General features: G+C 44.3%; 1 protein-coding gene across 2 annotated transcripts in view; it reads left to right on the plus strand.

Annotated features, from left to right (window-relative positions):
- HEMK1 (HemK methyltransferase 1, mitochondrial release factors N(5)-glutamine) overlaps positions 1–17,728 on the plus strand; it is a 332,911-nt gene that overhangs the window by 626 nt on the left and 314,557 nt on the right. The window lies entirely within an intron of this gene.

Genomic DNA, 17,728 nt, shown 5'->3' on the forward strand with positions numbered 1-17,728 from the left:
CAGATAGGGCAAGTTGGCGCAGTGCTGGAGTTGCGTGCCGCATGCAACACACCTTCAGCACTGCGCCAACTTCACTCCCTAGATGCGACACGCATCTGTTTATTCCTGCGCCATGGTGCGCCGCATTGTAAATGCGGCGCATCATGGGTGGCGCAAGGATAAACTTGCGTGTCGTATGTTTCCTGGTGCATCTCTGCTGATTTGCAGAGATGCGTCAGGCAACATAAATCTGCCCCTATGTGTTTATGGAAATACTTTATGAAGGAAGTGCAGCCTGGGGGTACAGAAAGTATCATATCACAGCAGCGCCTCCCGGCATTCCGCATTTATAAAAAGTTTGGGGGTCTGTAGGGCTTTTGGATTTTAGGGCGTACATGGTCATTTTAGGGTTGAGGGTGGGTTTGTGTTTTGGGGGGCCAGGTGTAATTTAAGGGTTTAGAGCATGTTTGGGGTGCGAGGGTTAATTTTAGGGTTTAGGGTGTGTTTGGGTTTTAGGGTACAAGGGTTAATATTAGGGTTTAGTGTGTGTTTGTGTTTGGTGTGGAAGGGTTAATTTGGGGGTTCAGGGTGTGTTTGGGTTTTGGGGTACAAGGGTTAATTCGGGGTTCAGGTTGTGTTTGGGTTTTGGGGTGTCAGGGTTAGTTTTAGGGTTTAGGGTGTGTTTGGGGTGCAAGGGTTAATTTGGGGGTTCAGGGTGTGTTTGGGTGTTGGGGTGCCAGGGTTAATTTTAGGGTTTAGGGTGTGTTTGGGTTTGGGGTGCAAGGGTTAATTTGGGGGTTCAGGGTGTGTTTGGGCTTTGGGGTGCCAGGGTTAATTTTAGGGTTTAGGGTGTGTTTGGGTTTTGGGGTGCAAGGGTTAATATTGGGGTTCAGGGTGTGTTTGGGTTTTGGGGTGCAATGGTTAATTTGGGGGTTCAGGGTGTGTTTGGGTTTTGGGGTGTCAGGGTTAATTTTAGGGTTTAGGGTGTGTTTGGGTTTTGGGGTGCAAGGGTTAATTTGGGGGTTTAGGGTGTGTTTGGGTTTTGGGGTGCCAGGGTTAATATTGGGGTTCAGGGTGTGTTTGGGTTTTGGGGTGCAATGGTTAATATTTGGGTTCAGGGTGTGTTTGGGTTTTGGGGTGCAAGGGTTAATTTGGGGGTTCAAGGTGTGTTTGGGTTTTGGGGCTCCCAGCTGCAGGAGGTTAGACGTGTATCTGCAATTCATTGTGCAATCATCCAACAGTTTGCATTTTTCTGAAAAGCTGAAACTAAAGTGGTGGACGTGCTCTTTAACCTCTTCCATGCTCGTGACGGAACCGTTCCGTCACCAGCCACGGGTGGGCTGTGCTGGTGACGGAACGGTTCCGTCACGGCCCTGCCGCCGCACCTGCGCGGCGCGAATTCCGCGACTGCGCTGACGTTCTAAAGAACGGAAGGGCCGTGACGGACCCATTCCGTCACAAGCACAGCTTACCCGCGAGCCGTGACGGAGCGGTTCCCTCACAAGCACGGAACCGCCGCGCGGCCGCCTCACCTCCTTATCGCTGCGGCGGAATAGCCGCCGCAGCGAATGGGTTAAATAGACAAACAAATCCTGTTAAAATCACCAGACGCAAAAACATCTTATTGAAAACACAATAGTACCTTTGAAGTATTCAGATGCTTATTTTCAAATCACCCCAAAGTCATCAGGAACAATGTCATCTTGTAAACTTATCGGAGAGTCATTTACAAGTCATCCTCAGATCATCAGGAATGATGACACCTTCTGAAGTCAGCAGATACTAATTTTCAAGTCCTCCTTAAATCATCACGAATAATGACGCCTACTAGAGTCATCAGGTACTCCTTTTCAAGTCATCCTCAAATCATCAGGCTGAGCTTCTGCAGCTTGCTGATGACTTCAAGAGCTTGATGATGTCTGATGACGTGTAAATGACTTCTAAGGTAGTTGGATGATCATCCAATGTTATGTTATGTTATGTTATGAGAATTTGTATAGCGCGCGGCTGCCCCAGCCAAGGGGCGTCCCGGCGCTGCAAGCTGACCAGAGTGCAGAATGAAGGTGCACAAAGAAAACGGATTATTGGAAAAGATGGGTTTTGATGGCTTTTCTAAAGGCTAAAAGATCATGCATCCCCCGTATGGTTACAGGCAGGCTGTTCCATAGCTTGGCAGCAAGGAGGCTGAAAGAGCGTCCCCCAACTCTAGCAAGTCTAGTGCGGGGGATGGTCACTAGATGTTGTCCCTCTGAGCGGAGGGATCTGCTGGGTGTATACTCAGACAGGAGGGGACTCAGCAGTGGGGGAGAGGCGGTTTTGAGGATCTTGAAGGCTAGACATAGAGCCTTAAACTGGATCCTTCTTCCCACCGGGAGCCAATGCAGTTTTCTTAAAGTTCCTGAGACAGAAGAGTGGCGAGGGAGGCCGACCAGAGCCCTGGCAGCCGCATTCTGGACTCTCTGCAGTCTGGTGGTTTCAGCCAGGTTCGCTCCCAAAAGGAGAGAGCTGGCATAGTCCAGTCTAGAAAGGATCGTCGCCTGGACGATAAGCTGGCGAGTGCGGCAGTCAAAGAACTTCAGGATGGGCCTGATGTTGCGTAAAATGCCGAAGCACGTGGCGGCCACTTTCTTGGTGTGGATGGTGTATTTTAGAGCCGAATCGACCCAAACACCTAGATTTTTTACACAGTCTTTTGGCTTGGGGGGTGGGCCCAGAATGTCAGGCCACCAATTATCTCCCCAGGAAGCTGTATTTTTTCCCAAGAGGAGAATATCGGTTTTACCGGCGTTTAGTTGGAGAAAGTTCGCCGTCATCCAGTTGGTGATGTCGATGAGTGTCTGTTTAAAGTGAAGGGCTTCCAGACCACTGTTGTTATTCAGCGCCACCACCAACTGGGTATCATCTGCATATGATACCAAAGCCATACCATTCCTTCTAGCCACCTCCGCTAACGGGCGGACATAGACATTGAACAGGGTAGGGCTAAGGGACGAGCCCTGCGGCACTCCCTGCCCAATGCTATGCTCCTTCGAGATGTAAGGGGGGGTGGAGACTCTAAAAGACCTGTTAGACAGGAAGTCTCTAAACCACCCCAGGGCTGCCCCTGTGACTCCAATTTCCTCCAGTCTCATCAAGAGGACCTCATGTGACACCGTATCGAAGGCAGCACTGAGGTCTAATAGGACCAGTGCTGCAGTACCGCCGGCGTCAAGAATGGAACGGAGGTCCTCAGAAACACTGAGCAAGGCTGTCTCGGTGCTATGACCAGCTCTAAACCCGTGTTGGGAGTCGTCCAGGATGTTATTGGTGAGGAGGAAGTTGGACAAGATGTTATTGACTCTGGGATGGCTTCTAAAGTAATCCTGTTTGACCTGGGAGTGCATCCGAGCAGAGAATCGTGGTGCAATTGCCATCTTCGATTGCCTAGTGGCCAGACAGTGGGGATTACTTCTGGCACCCTCCCCTGGATTCCGGGTAAGGGCAGGTCAGAGACTCCTGTTACATGGAGTTAAGAGTAGAAACCTCCTAGTGAAACTGCAGCACTCAGAAAATAGCTGCTGTGTGTTGCAGAAGAGGCCAGTCCATAGCCAGAACACCACGCACCTCTCATTTCAGGCTTTACGCAGTTATTGACAAGTAGAACGTCCTTTACTTGCTTTCATCCTCCCAAGTTAATTCAGTGAGTCAAGTGACTTTGAACAGGAGCATCCTGCAGTGCACATCAGAGCTGCACAGATCAGTTCAACCAGGTCAGGAGTCAAATGTACACATTGGTACACTGTGTCTAGCCACATTTTTCACAGGGTGGACGCCGTATATCATGCCAAGAAGTTGGTCCCTCCCAGAAATATGCTGAACTCGTCCAGGTGTCATTTCCAAACACCAGGACACATTCAGTGGTGCCTGCACGTTGTCTGCTTTTGTTCCAAGCAGCACAATCAGGCAAGGAGGTGGCTTATTTTCAGATTCCAGCTGGGCCCATAACAAAGGCCGAAATTCGGAGCCATCGGGCCTACTTTTTTTGGGATATCCTGGTTGAGAGCTATCTAGAGCCTCACACCTAAATGTAAACACAGTGGAGGGAAAGCAAAGGCACGCAGCTTGTTAATAGTTCAAAAGGTACTTAAGAGACTTTTGACTTTATACAGTCCTTGTATATAAGAGACATGCATCCATTATAAGAATGTCAGATGTGCTGGTGTGTCTCCGTAATTACACAAATAACGATTTACCATTATTTTGTTTTAGTTCCATTAAAGTGCTACTCATCTAGCTGCAGGGTGTCAGAGCACTTTATATCATATACACATTATTCATTGACAATAAATCATGCAAGTGTGTAAATCAATGTACAGGATGTGTTACATAAAACAGAGTGTGGGAGTCGCATGTCCTTTATAGCACACTGCCCTGTATTGGATGGATTACGATTTATGAGCTGAAAGTAACAAAAGGATCGTAATGTTAAAAGCAGCAACCCACTTACCTAGCTACATAAAATAGACTCTCTTCTCTGCATATTACATGATGTGCTTTGCAGGAGACATATTAACCCTTTATGTAGCTTTGATTCAAAACTGGGACTAGATAAAACAGAGATCTCTCAAGCAAATGTGATAACCTCAGAAATTATCTTTCCATTATTCCTAGATATTTTCTGGGCACGGAAAGATCTCTACAGAAGGTGCGTTAACCACCTAATATATTTTAAAATATAGACTTTGAAAACAATTGAGCCCAATAGATTTAATGCAATGTTTCTCCTCGTTGCAAATTTCTTTGTGGGAGTGTTTAAAAAAATGTAATGCATAAGTTGAGGTCCAGATTTTGTGTTGGGGTTGCATTACTTTTTTGGCACAACACTGACACAAATTTACTTTGTTGAATCTAATAATGCCCTGAAATCTACTTATGATAGACATGCTAAACATATGTCTGAGTTCTTAAGATCTAAAGTCACTTACTGTGAGGTCATGGGTTGTGATGCCACTTCCTGTGATGTACATGTTGTGATGTCATGAGCCATGCGTCACTTACATATTGCCTAACTTGGTCACCCCCCTGGTTCTTTTTAGGTCTCGCTTAGAGCAGTGCTTGCGATGTCTCTTCGAGGCATGCAGCAATCAGTATATGTGCATTAAGCTCCGCCCATGTTCCGCCCATCTTTACAATTGGCTTCTCTTCCTGTCCTTTGTAAAGGATGGATTTTGATTCGTCAATAGGCTTAGTAGTCCCACCTTAGTACCTCCTTGTCTCTCTTTGTAACCTCCCATAGTACAGATAGTCCAGTTTAAGACTCTGTGTACTACGCACAAGATCCTGCATGGCCAAAGCCCCCAAATTCTACAAGGGCTGTGCTCACTGTATATTCCGACCCAAGCCCTGTACCCTGCTGATCTGTATTTAGCCTGTAGCCCCCGAGTGCGCAGGCTTTGAGCAAGGGGGCGCGCTTTCAGGGCGATGGCACCCGCCCTATGGAACTCTGCCCCTCTTGCTGCTCGAGGCACACAAGATCACTGGGCATTTAGGAAACTGATTAAAACCTGGCTATTTTATAAATTTTAGCTATATCCTTGCTAATAGCCACAGGTCTGTCTCAGCGCTAGGACGCCCCGTTGCTGGGGCAGCCATGCATTTTATAAGTATGCTTAACATAACATAACATGAGGACTAGCCCTCTTACTGTGGTGTTTCACAGTATGTTTTATTTACTGTCTGTGGGCACTATTTTCTTAAATGTCTTTCTCCTGTTGCACGCACAACATGCTTTCCTGGAATCTGCAACTGCTTGTTTACAATTTACTACTCCCCTCAGCTCCCTCCTGTTTCTTTAATCAATGCTGTCTGCTGCAAGTTTTACATTAACATCCCCACCCAGCTATAACCATTTAACTGTAGCGCGAATTCCACTGCGGTAAGGCGGTTTAATTAGGTGGGCGTGGCCGCGCCGGCCATCGGACATGCGCAGCAATACAGAGGTAGTGCTCGTGACGGACATTGGCCAACAGAAGCAGCGAAGGGGTTAATTAGCACCAACATCCCTCCCTCCTGTTGCTTGTTTAAATTGCCCTGCAGAAATGCGAGTTGTAAATGGAGGGTTTTTCTAACGCATGAGGGTAGAGAAAGATTAAACTTGGAAAAAACACTTTTTTGGCAAACCCACATTAAATGTAGTTTTCCCCACAGTCACCTTGTCTTTCTCAAAAACTAGAGTTTTGCAGCCATTCAGATTCTAAAAATAACTTCCACAAAGGTGAAGTGGGGCACTTGTCTAAGAACCAGATTATTTATGGAATGCCCTCTCTCCTCCCATGTCCGCAGAGACAGTCTAGCAATGCATTAAAGACACATGGTGTCATTTACTGTCACTTAATGCAGTTTTCTAGCTTTAATGCAAAGGGGGTGTTTTTCTTTAGCACACATTTCAGTTGCTAGAACGCAGAGCTTTAGAAAATGCAAATGGCACTGCTCTGTGAAAGCCAGTCTTTTGTTATTCTTAAGAGGAGTTTATTGCTCAGTGTTCAAGCTAAGCAAGCTTTTTTATGGGTGCTCCAGGTAGGAGACAGCCCTGGTAAGATAACGATCAGCAATCAAAGCCTAAGTCTGTTTTTAAGAAACATGTGCTGCTTTTATGTTACTATAATATGATACTGCGTGGAATTTTTGTTGAAATAATCCATTTCTTTTTTAACAAACATTTACACAATAATCCCAACACTACTAGCCTATCATAAAAAATATTCGTGATATCGTTCAAGGCTTTTTTTTTCTTGCATATGGGATAGTGTGTTGCTTTTGTAAAAATGTTCCTTTTTTAATCTTAATTTTCTCAAGTGTTTACAATATAATTCAAATTCCAAGGGAACTCGACCTGTAAATAGGGCTTATTAGATGTAACCAATTCATCTGAGCTATTTGTTATAAGCAAACAACCATAATCCACATGTTTCTAGAAAAGGACTCCTTTACTAGAATAAAAAAAAAATCTGCTCAACCCGGAACTATATATAAACAGGGCAGCTTTCGTTCGAGAAATTGTACGAATGATAACATTGTTATTCTGAAGCTTTTGCATGATGTTTTCACAGTTTTTAAAGGGAAGGCTTTTATATATGTACTTAGTCAGCACTGCTGTAGATAGACAACAAGCATTCAGCGCCACATAAATCAAAACAATGCCACACAATTCCACAACCCACAATTCAGAGCCACACAATTCCACACCACACAACATTGCAATCCACATAATACCACTCAACACCACATAATTCAACTCCACCTAATTGCATGCTACTCAATACCACATAAATACAATCCACATAAATACACTCCACGCCACATAATTCCATTCAACATGTTTTCCCTGAACACCACACTGCTCCATGCCACACTATTCAACTCCACACAAAGTCTTTCCACACTACATAATTCAACACCAAACCACATTACTCCACTCCACAGCACACATTTCCACGCCAATCAATTACACAACTCATCCAATACAACCCACATAATTCCACTACACACCACATACATACACTCCATAGCACATAGGTAAAAGACATTGCCATTTACAACGCTAATGGCTCTAAATCAAACTAATGCGAGACGATTGCTTTTTTTGTTAAAAAATATCCCAGCAGTAGAATAAGTAACGGTGCAGTACCTTATATGGCTAATAGAGGTCCCTTTACAACTCCTCAAAGACACATAGTAACAGCCTGTTATACCACACCCTGTTCTTGCTTTGTGGATTTTCATTTATTATATATGCTACTGTTGGGATATTTTGTAAAAAAATAAAATCTAACAAACATTATCATTTGCAAAGCGAATAGATGAAACTTTCAGTAAGGCGAGACCTATTGCATTGCAAATGCTTGTGTGAGGATTTGTTAGCACTGCATTTCGAGGAACTAAGGGATAGTCTCGGAATGGCAGGTGGTGCCTGGTTAGGGAGCAGTAGAAGACAAGTCATTCAACACAGAGTAACACTGCAGCACTACGAGAACAGCTTTTGTGTGCTGCAGTTGAGGCCAGTCCTCTGCCGCAACATCACTCAGCGCCACGAGTCTCGAGCCCAACACACTCAGTGGCAAGTTGAAAGTCCCTGGCCTTCCTTCATCGTCCTGAGCTCTCAGCTGATTAAGGGCATCACATAGCTTGGATCAACAGCATTCTGTGTTGCATTTCAGGTTAGCCCAACACAGAGGGAAGATTAAGTTAGCACCATGAGGTTCTATTTCAGATGTTTTGCAGCAGTGTCAAGGCCTTTTAAAATGTTACATTGCTCAAAAGGGAGTCATTACTTCTATTTATCTCTTTAAATGGGCTTCATTGCTTGATTTTATTGGTAGAAAAGTCTCACCCAAAGTGTCACACATTTGGCAGTAGAATACTGCCAAACCATGGAAATGTCGCACTTAAGAAATCTGATAATGTCGCAGATTTGTATACCAGTGTGTTAATATATAATTATTAAGTGGTTAAAATGTTCACTTTGCACTGTATGTTATATAAATGATAGCAGGTGCAATTACAAGCAATAACGGACATTCAGACAAAATACAAATTCAGAGATATAGGGAGCTTAGGGGAAAATCGCTTTAAAAATTCGGAATTTATCTGACAGAAGCAAGTGATGTAACACCCAATTTCCCACTGTTTGCTGAATTTAGAGGCAAGGTTCCAGCTGTGCCACTCCATTTGTTGTTCAAACACTCCCAACAAGATGCTCAACTTGATCAAACGAAATAAGTGTTTTTCTGTGAAATTAGCCACTTACTGAAGTGAGCCATTTACTGCTGAAATGCACCTCATTGCAGGCTGCAGGCCCACATAGTAAAGTAAACTGAAAAAGATTGAATCTCTTGAATGTGTTCCAGTGCCAGCACACTTCACCAGGACACATTTTGGAAGATTCAGAGGGATGGACCCGGATCCAGGTCCTGGATTAGAAATAGCTGCCAGAATCACAATCTGGTTACTTCTTACATTGTTCCTGCTCTGTTGAAGAAAAGCTGCACATTTTGGTCTTTGCACGTCCCTCTTGCAGAGAGGTTGGTGCATAGCTATTTTTTTCTAAAATATTCCCAAAAACCAGAGGTAGTTTGCCACTTTCTTGGCCTTCATGCCATAGTCATAATTCCGGTGTTGCTGTGGCCAGGGCACATCTTGAATTTCTGGAACCCGTTCCATTTTAGTCCAATGCATCTAATGGTCATTCCTCGAAATGATGCTTCAATTGAGGCAGTGCACTTGGATTCATGACAATTTTTAGAGGGAGTGGGTAATCTAAGGAGCTGTATAGGGGAACATACAGGGAGAGGAGAGACAGCTGGTTCTCACCAATCCCTTGGAACACCTTACAACATTAGGGGCTATGTACATATAACAGGGGGCCCCAGCATGTGTACCCCACCCCCCATTTACTCAAGCATGTACAAATACACTCTACACATGATCCTGGAGAACTAAAGGGCCCAGTCATGGCATACTATATAGGTTTTCTTGGATGAACTGTTAAGCCTTCTCCCCACTGAAGTTCAGATAAAAAGACGCGCTTACAACTCTGATAATAGTCTGCCACCAACCATTAGTAGTGGCATGGCCTGGTCTTGAGGGCAGTAGTAACCCATGAAAAAGGAGTAGACATGGCCACCAAAACTCCCAAATGAGTTTAGCACTCTGTCAGTATACAACATGCCATGATTATGTAGAACACTGGTTTTGTAGAGTTGAGATATTTTTGTATCTTGCAGCAGTAAGCATACTAGCTTAGCTTCAGCAAGAAAATGAACGGGTAGTTTCATGGACAGAGTGCCACAGGCTTTTAACTATACAGTGTGCCCTCCCTAAATCAGAATTCCTGAGACTACTGCTGTCTTGGGTACTCCCTATTGTCAGATGGAGTAAAGTTCCTAGAAAGGCCATCATAATTTTAATAGGGACAACACTCTTTTGTGCTCCACAGTGAATTTCAATCCTTGCAATGAAAATAGACCACCTAAGTAATTTTGTCATATTTCTCTTCATGGCAATCAGCCACCACAAGAGCTTATGATCCATTGTTCCATGTGCTCTGGGTCGGAGTTTTAAAGTGGACCTCTCCATGTCTTTCTGTCAGGCCAGTGTTCTGTTGTTCAACTGGACATATAGCAAACAAGCATTTGCAATGCAATAGGTCTTGCATTTATGAGATTTTGAGTTATTGGCATTGTAAATGACAATGCCTTTTATGTATGTGTTGTTTTTAAAACGGATAAATAAAAGGCGTTGTCATTTACAATGCCAATAGATTAAATTCTCGCACATGCGAGACCTATTGCATTGCAATCGCGTGCTATAATTTTTTTTAAAGCTTTAGGAGAGAGCGTGTCCTGCCTGCAACAGCAGGCAGGTCAAAGCTATTTGAGAAAATAGTGCTTAGAGGCTGTAATTAAAGCCTACTGAGGAACAACACACTTAACAGGGGGTGTCGCCATGGGGGGTTACAAAATGAGACAAGGCAGTACTAAGGAGGAACTATTAAGCCTTTTGACTAATGAACAGCCACAGTTTACAGAGGACAATGACACAAGCTAATGCAAAACATGGGCGGAGAGTGGGCGGAGCTTCAGGTCCGTACCTCAATACAGCATGCCTCGTAGAGCAGCGCATGCGCTGCCCAGGCTCGACCTAAAAAGGACCCCCTGCTTATAGGGTGGTGGTTCCTGGGGTAGGGCAACAGCTATGATTAGAGAAAACATCCCCGGCAACCTATACAATCACATGAACAACTCAACAATCACTCAATACAGTACACATGCTGCCCAGAAAGCAAAATGTCATACACTATAGCATATTCTGTCTTTATTGAATTTCTTTCTCATCAAATCATTCATACGTTACATTAAAAATTCAGTAAAATCTTAGATTTCCTGCCACAATTGTGCAAACATTAACAAACTAATTTTGACACTATCGTTTCAGTTGAATCACATCTATGAAGTGTGCTAGTTCATTATATAAAAACTAATATCTAATTAATTTTTCCTTAAAATTCCAATCATCCACTCCTTTCATCATACCCAAACATCTTATTGGCACTCATAAACTTCATCACAACAATAACAAGCATTTACAATGCAACGGTTTCGCCTTTGTAAAAGTTAGAGCTATTGGCATTGTAAATGACAAATTTTTTATTTATGTGTTGGTTTTGAAAACAGATATATAAATGGCATTGTCATTTACAATGCCAATAGCTTAATCTCTCGCAAATGCGAGACCTATTGCATTTGCACCCACACGCACACACACAGAGAGCCACCCACACACACACACAGCCACCCACACATAGAGCCTCCTTCAAAAAAAAGCTAGCCACACAGACAGAGCCACAACACACACAGAGCTCTGTAATGAGTATACATTTGCAGGCAGCTGCACACTGTAAAGAATGCATGCTTATTTTGTACATATATATTCAACCTAGCTCGTTCACATATTGCAAGCACTCTGCTATGTGACCTATACTGAGCAGACCTATGTCACCAAAATACACTGCAAGCACCCACCTATGTAGCCTATGATGTGCAGTTCAACGACCATACCCTACACATTAAGCTTTATACCAAAACACACTGCATGCCCAGGCCCGTCACCCACGATACACAGTGCAAAATCAGCTCCACTAGCTGAACAGGAGAGCAGCAATAAGAGAAACCACAGGAAAGCACATGCAGCAGGTATTATCCACGACCAATGCAATACAAAGAGGAATCAAATGCTTTCTTAAAAAGAACCCGGAGCTCACCCTTTACATGACGTCTACCTCGTGTGTATCGTTAAGAAGAGATGCTAACAACAATATGATGTTTGGATAGTCAAGTCCAAGGATGACTAGCCTCCACCAGGGCTTTATAATTTAGGCTCCATGTGATCGCCCTCCACAAACTATTAATGGGTCTGCATCCTATGGAGAAGTGTCTTTGCAATTGCTTACTGTATACAGGTCTCAGCAAGAGCAAGACACAAGCATACCCTTCATGCTCAAAGTCTGCCTTGGGACCAGCAATGATGAAAACTATGCGTTTAATCCCATGGCACCTGGTCATCAGGAGGTTCGGGCTCTCTCTCTCAAGCAGCAGCACATTTTGTTAGTTCTTCTTATTGTCCGGGCATCTGGTGTATATGTTGCACTTTATAAAATCACTAACATAAGAGAAATGATCATGAGTTCTTGAGTTCTAAGTAAATGTTAGGGCCTTGTCATATTCCTACAATATGGCCTGCAGGATGACTGTGCAAATGTAAATGCCCAAGTCTTATGTTAAAGAGTTGAAAAGAATAAACTTTTGATGCCTACAGCTGTGTCATTTGGTAGACATGTGTGCATAACAATTGCAAGAGCACCCTTACAAATTACATAGGCTTTTTTTTTGTTACACACCGAGTTGGATCAGTAACGACAAAAAAAAAATGCAAGGGTTGAGAGCAGAAGCAAAACAGAGAACGGGGAATACGGGCGGAGAAGGAAAATGAAGGATGCGGACAGGGGGTAGCAACATGGGTGAAGGAAAGACGAGCAATGGAGGGGCAGAGAAGGACACGGCAAGTCAAAGCAGCACAAGTGAACACAAAACGACGAGACAAAGCAACATGGAGACAGGGAGGAAGCAACACAGGTGAAGGAAAGAATACAAGAGAGGCAGAGAAGCACATGGCGAGACAGTGCAACACAGAGCACGGGGTGGGGGCAGAGAAGCACATGAGATACAGACGAAAATGGAGACGGGGGAGCACAGAAAGGGCACACTAATGCGTCCATGCTCCAGACGAGGGACAAACTCACAATGGGTAAACAAAGCCCTCACAAACCATCAAATAACAAGCTTGACCCTGACATCTTTCCTCTGAGGCCGAAACGTGAAGCGAGATCAAACAAGCAACGGAGAGTGAAAGGGGAGGGGGGCGGGAACGGACACACGGACAGCGGGAGGGGGGCGGGAACGGGCACAGGACAGCGGGAGTGGGGCGGGAACGGCGCACGGACAGCGGGAAGGGGGGTGGGAACGACGCACGGACTGCGGGAGGGGGGGCGGTTTACGGGCACAGAACAAAATACATATGCTTACAAAGTGAAAACACATTTATAAACAAAATGCTCCTTACCTGATTGCCTCGTGGGAACTCGAATCTTGCAGCCAACTCCAACAACAAACACTTGTAAAAAGAAGAATAACACACCCACTGCAGCGATGACGATCAGAAGTGGGTGGAGAGGGAAAAATCGCGGGAACGCCCCCGAATCTGGTCCGGCCTTGACGGACAGATCCAGCTCCCAATGGCTAGCCTCCATTTATGGAGCTATCCAATGGGAGCCGGGGGACGTTCCTGAAGCCCATATTGTAAACAAAAGATTTCACCTGCGCTGAAAAGCTGCGCACAAGTGCTCAGCCTTCGGCCAGGCGAAACCTAAAAAGAGGGCTTGGGGGGTCTCTTCCCCTCCCCCCTCCCCCTCCCCCCCCCCCCCCCAAAAAAAACGCACCGGATAGTAACGATCATGGAGGCAATCGACGTCAATAGAGGAAACGGAAAGACACTTCAGTTTCCTCTTTACGATGTGCAACGTCAACAAGGAAGATCATGGAGAAGAGACGACAGACGAGACGACGTGGAGAGGTAAGGGGAAATTTAGATTTAAAAAAAAACAACGCAGGGTCCGATTCTAGGGTTAAGGGCAGGGAAGGGGTATTTGTAAGAAGGGTTTAGGGGTGGGGGAATAAACTTTACCAAGACTATGCCCTTACCATGCATGAATTTACAACGAAAATCGTTGTAAAAATATGCGTGGTAAAGGTTATGCGTGGGAAAGGCATGCGTTACAATGGAATGCGTTGTAACATCATACTACCTCTTTAATGATTCCACTTTTCGATTTAGGTCAGCCTTGTCATTACTCGGTTTACATTTCCTCTCCTTGCCTCCGTCTACTCTTCCTATCATCTTTCCCTTTCTTAAATCCCCACACATTGTTTCACTGTTCTCTCTCCTAACCTTTATCTTCTCATCTCCCGGCATGTGCTTTCTCTTCATCTCAGTGGGTATGTCTTGCTTTCTTGTGGTGTAACATATGACACAGTTTGCCACAAAGAGACAGAAGTGTGGTCATCAAGCTCTGTATTCAAGTTGTAGTCATGCAAGGTAGCAATTCCTTAAGCATCCGTTCTATTTTCCTACATTTTATCCTGGGATGAAAATCTTCAAAGTATGTTTAGTGGTACAAAAGTATGTGTAATAGTACAACTGCTTAGTGTTCACCTGCACTCATGAAGCTAAATCAAAGACGAACAGTGCCCTGGACAACATGCCATCTTTTCGGCCCAGACCACAACTTCAATACATTTTTTGCAAAGAGACCATTATTACAAAACAGCACACCAGTCTAGATCTCATGTTTTCAATGAGGACATGTGTCATATCTTTAGCAATGACAGCAGTGGTGTAACATAAGTTTAAGGGCCCCCCTGCAATGTACACGGAGGGACCCCCGCTCTGGATTTAATCCAGAGGGCTCAGGTCTGTGTACTGTACTGAGGGTGCCCCCTGCAGCTCGCTCCCCGCACCGCGGGGGCCTATGTCACGTCCCTGAAAGACAGTTCTAGTTTGTCGGTAATCTAAAGGCATCCTAGTAGCAAGAAGCAGGGCACAAGTCCTAAAAAAAGAAGTGGGGGGACGCTGACGTCAAAACAGGAAGTTACTTCACGAAAGGTGGCTAGCACCATCTGACTAATTACCTACCCTCGCTCACCCCTTAGATGCGATTGCATCAGAGAAGCCGGCGTGTGAGCAGCATTCTGAATGAGCTCCGATCTCGCTCCAGAGAGGCCAAAGAGTGAATGTGTGGCTCGATTTTCTCCAGTTACCGAGCTCCCCGTAAAATAAGTGGGGGGACGCCGTCCACCCGCGTGGTGCCCTGGCAATAAGCACTTGTTAACAAAAGCAGTATTTCCACGGCCTCACGCTACACAAAAGAGTGGGTTAAGAAAACAATAACATGATGTTGTCTGAGCTGGTGGGCTCAAATGAACGCTTTACTAATGCTTGTGTTTGTATACAGGGGCGAGCGCAGACAAAAGCATCTGAAAAATGGATACTACAGAAAAAGAAGAGTTGCTTTCATTCCGATGCATGTTTTTCAGCTGCTTTTGTCAGTCTACGAAACAGCCCTTAAGGCATGACAATGAAGGCGAAAGGACACAAACAAATATCCAATAAAAATAAAAACACAAGACTTAAATACTCCAAGATGTGACTGTCAAGGTCTCAAGCCAACTGCTGAAGGTTATGAAGCAAAATAAGCTAATGATTATAGAAGTCTGTCACAAATCCTCTTTGAAAATTACTTTGGAAATATGTTAACCATGAATGGCATAACAGCCATACAGGTCAAAAACAGGAATAGGCTGATTACAACTCCAACTGTAGATGTTTTCAACAGCAGCTTTATTTAACAACAAATACCGACATACTGCTCCCATACAGTGAAATGCAATACAGCATACAGCAATGATCCTTGGAACTGCACCAATATAATAAATAGAGATTCAAGTGGAAATGTTGCATATCGATTCGAGAACTGCGTTTCCTTTCTGATACAGTGGAAGCCAACGACCTATTTAAACACATCACCACTTAATTTCAAGTTTATGCCAGCAGCTGACATTTGTATCAAGTTAATTTTAAATGCTGTAGTGCTCGAGTGATCTTTCGATGCACACAATACTAAAACAATTAAAACAAATAGTGGGGCCTTTGTTCCCAGTTTATAGTCAACAAACAGGCTTCCATCCAAGTCTATCATAACACAATGGCACAGACTTTATTTTCATAAAACAGGACTTAACTGGGATGTGTGCAAAAGAATTATGAAAATGATGCTCAACTTGATTCCGTTTTACATCTTATGATATGTAACAAATCTGAGCATACATTACAGGTGACAACCGACACTACACAACATAGGCCTGCTCGAAACGATCAAATTAGCAGAGTACGGCAAATGTACCCATGAAAGATTCAATTGTGTATCCTTCGACTTTTACAAAGAACTAATTATAATTCTACAAAAAACCAACTTTGACAACACTGCATTTGTATATACAGTAATCTTAGCCTCTAGACTGGAATACAGGAAGTGTATTGTTTGGTACTGGGCATGAAGAAAAATATAAAGCTACAGTCTTTATGCCATCTCCGTTGAAACTAAATTCACACTTTTAAAATATGTTATCCCTAACAAATACCGCTACATTACTTGACAATGAAAAGACTGGAAAATAAGGGTAACATGAACTTCCTTCAAAACACACCTTTCTGCAGTCTTGTGTCTCCATTGTAAATCATACTGAAATCCCTGTGTTAGGAAGCTGAACATCGGTTGTAAAAAAAGCTGCGGGGTTTTTCTCAGATGAATCCAGATGGCTGCAGCGGTTAGACAAAAACATTATGCTTTCGGTGCACAGCCCGTCTTTCCGTGCAGTGCATTTCTTCTGTCTACTGTACAAAGAAGGCAGAGTAGAGCGCACATAGCAACAGCCCGGACAGCTGATTGGGCGGTAGGCGTGGTTCAACGCTTCCCTGCTTGCAAGGTCTACTACAATTTCCTGTCTGTTTGGCAGTATTATCAGGTTTTCTCTTTCTGTGCTTGTGAACTCAGCTGTGTTTGAGCGATTTAAGAAACAATTTAAGAACAAGTCAGGTCCCGGGCCGGCAGCAAATCACAGCGCGGCCCGGGAATGACGTCACGGGGGTGTCCCGGCCGGCAGATTGTAATGTAATGTAATGTAAAAAGGATTTATAGAGCGCAACATACACCGGACGGTTTCTTGGCGTTTCGGGGGCGTGTTTTTCGCGCTCTCCCCTTCCCATTGGCTGGAAGGTAAAATTCCAGCCAATGGGAAGAGGAGAGGGCGGTACTTAAAAAAAGACACAAACGCCCCCGAATCGCGTTTTCACGGGAAAGCGTGATTGACAGCCTCTGTCTCCCAATGGCTAGCGTCCATTTATGGAGCTAGCCAATGGGAAACAGAGGCGGTCCGAACATCCATACTGTTGACAAAAGTTTTCGATCTGGGCGGGGCACTGCGTGCCCTCGCCAGGTCGAAACCTAAAAATAAAGATGGGCACGGGCCTTCTAAACAGCACTGTATATTTAATCTGTACATCATATCATACACAGGAGTCATCATCCATATCTCCATTGGTTTACAATTTTCATGTCCTATCAAGGATCTCTTATTAACATAACAGATACACTTCTTGTATATTCATACAATTTCATCACTGTCATAGTTTTTTATACATCCAAAAAGATTGTGTGCTTGTGCATAATTTAGGATCAAACTGGAATCCAGGCATGAAAGGCACTGTGCATGGTTCCGGACACCAGGCCTTGGCAATCAGAGCTCCTTGATGGGATTGGAATGTGGGGTATCAGCATTAGACCCTGCTCTTCATATGGGATAGTTCTTGGCCTTTGGGCCTTTATCGTCTGACCCACCCACATGAAGACATGAGGGACTGTGATACACCAGAACCATACCTCAGATCTTTGGGATTGAGTCTTACTTTCTGGTGCTCAGACAATATGCAATTCAGGAACTCTGTCTATTCAACCTGCATTTAGTGTTTTGTAAGTCTCTTCCACCACAGAGTGATTGCCTTGCCCCCAATGGGAGCTCGTATAACTATCATCTGGCCAGGA

This window comes from Lissotriton vulgaris, chromosome 9 (genome assembly GCF_964263255.1).
Source record: "Lissotriton vulgaris chromosome 9, aLisVul1.2, whole genome shotgun sequence".
Lineage (NCBI taxonomy): Eukaryota > Metazoa > Chordata > Amphibia > Caudata > Salamandridae > Lissotriton > Lissotriton vulgaris.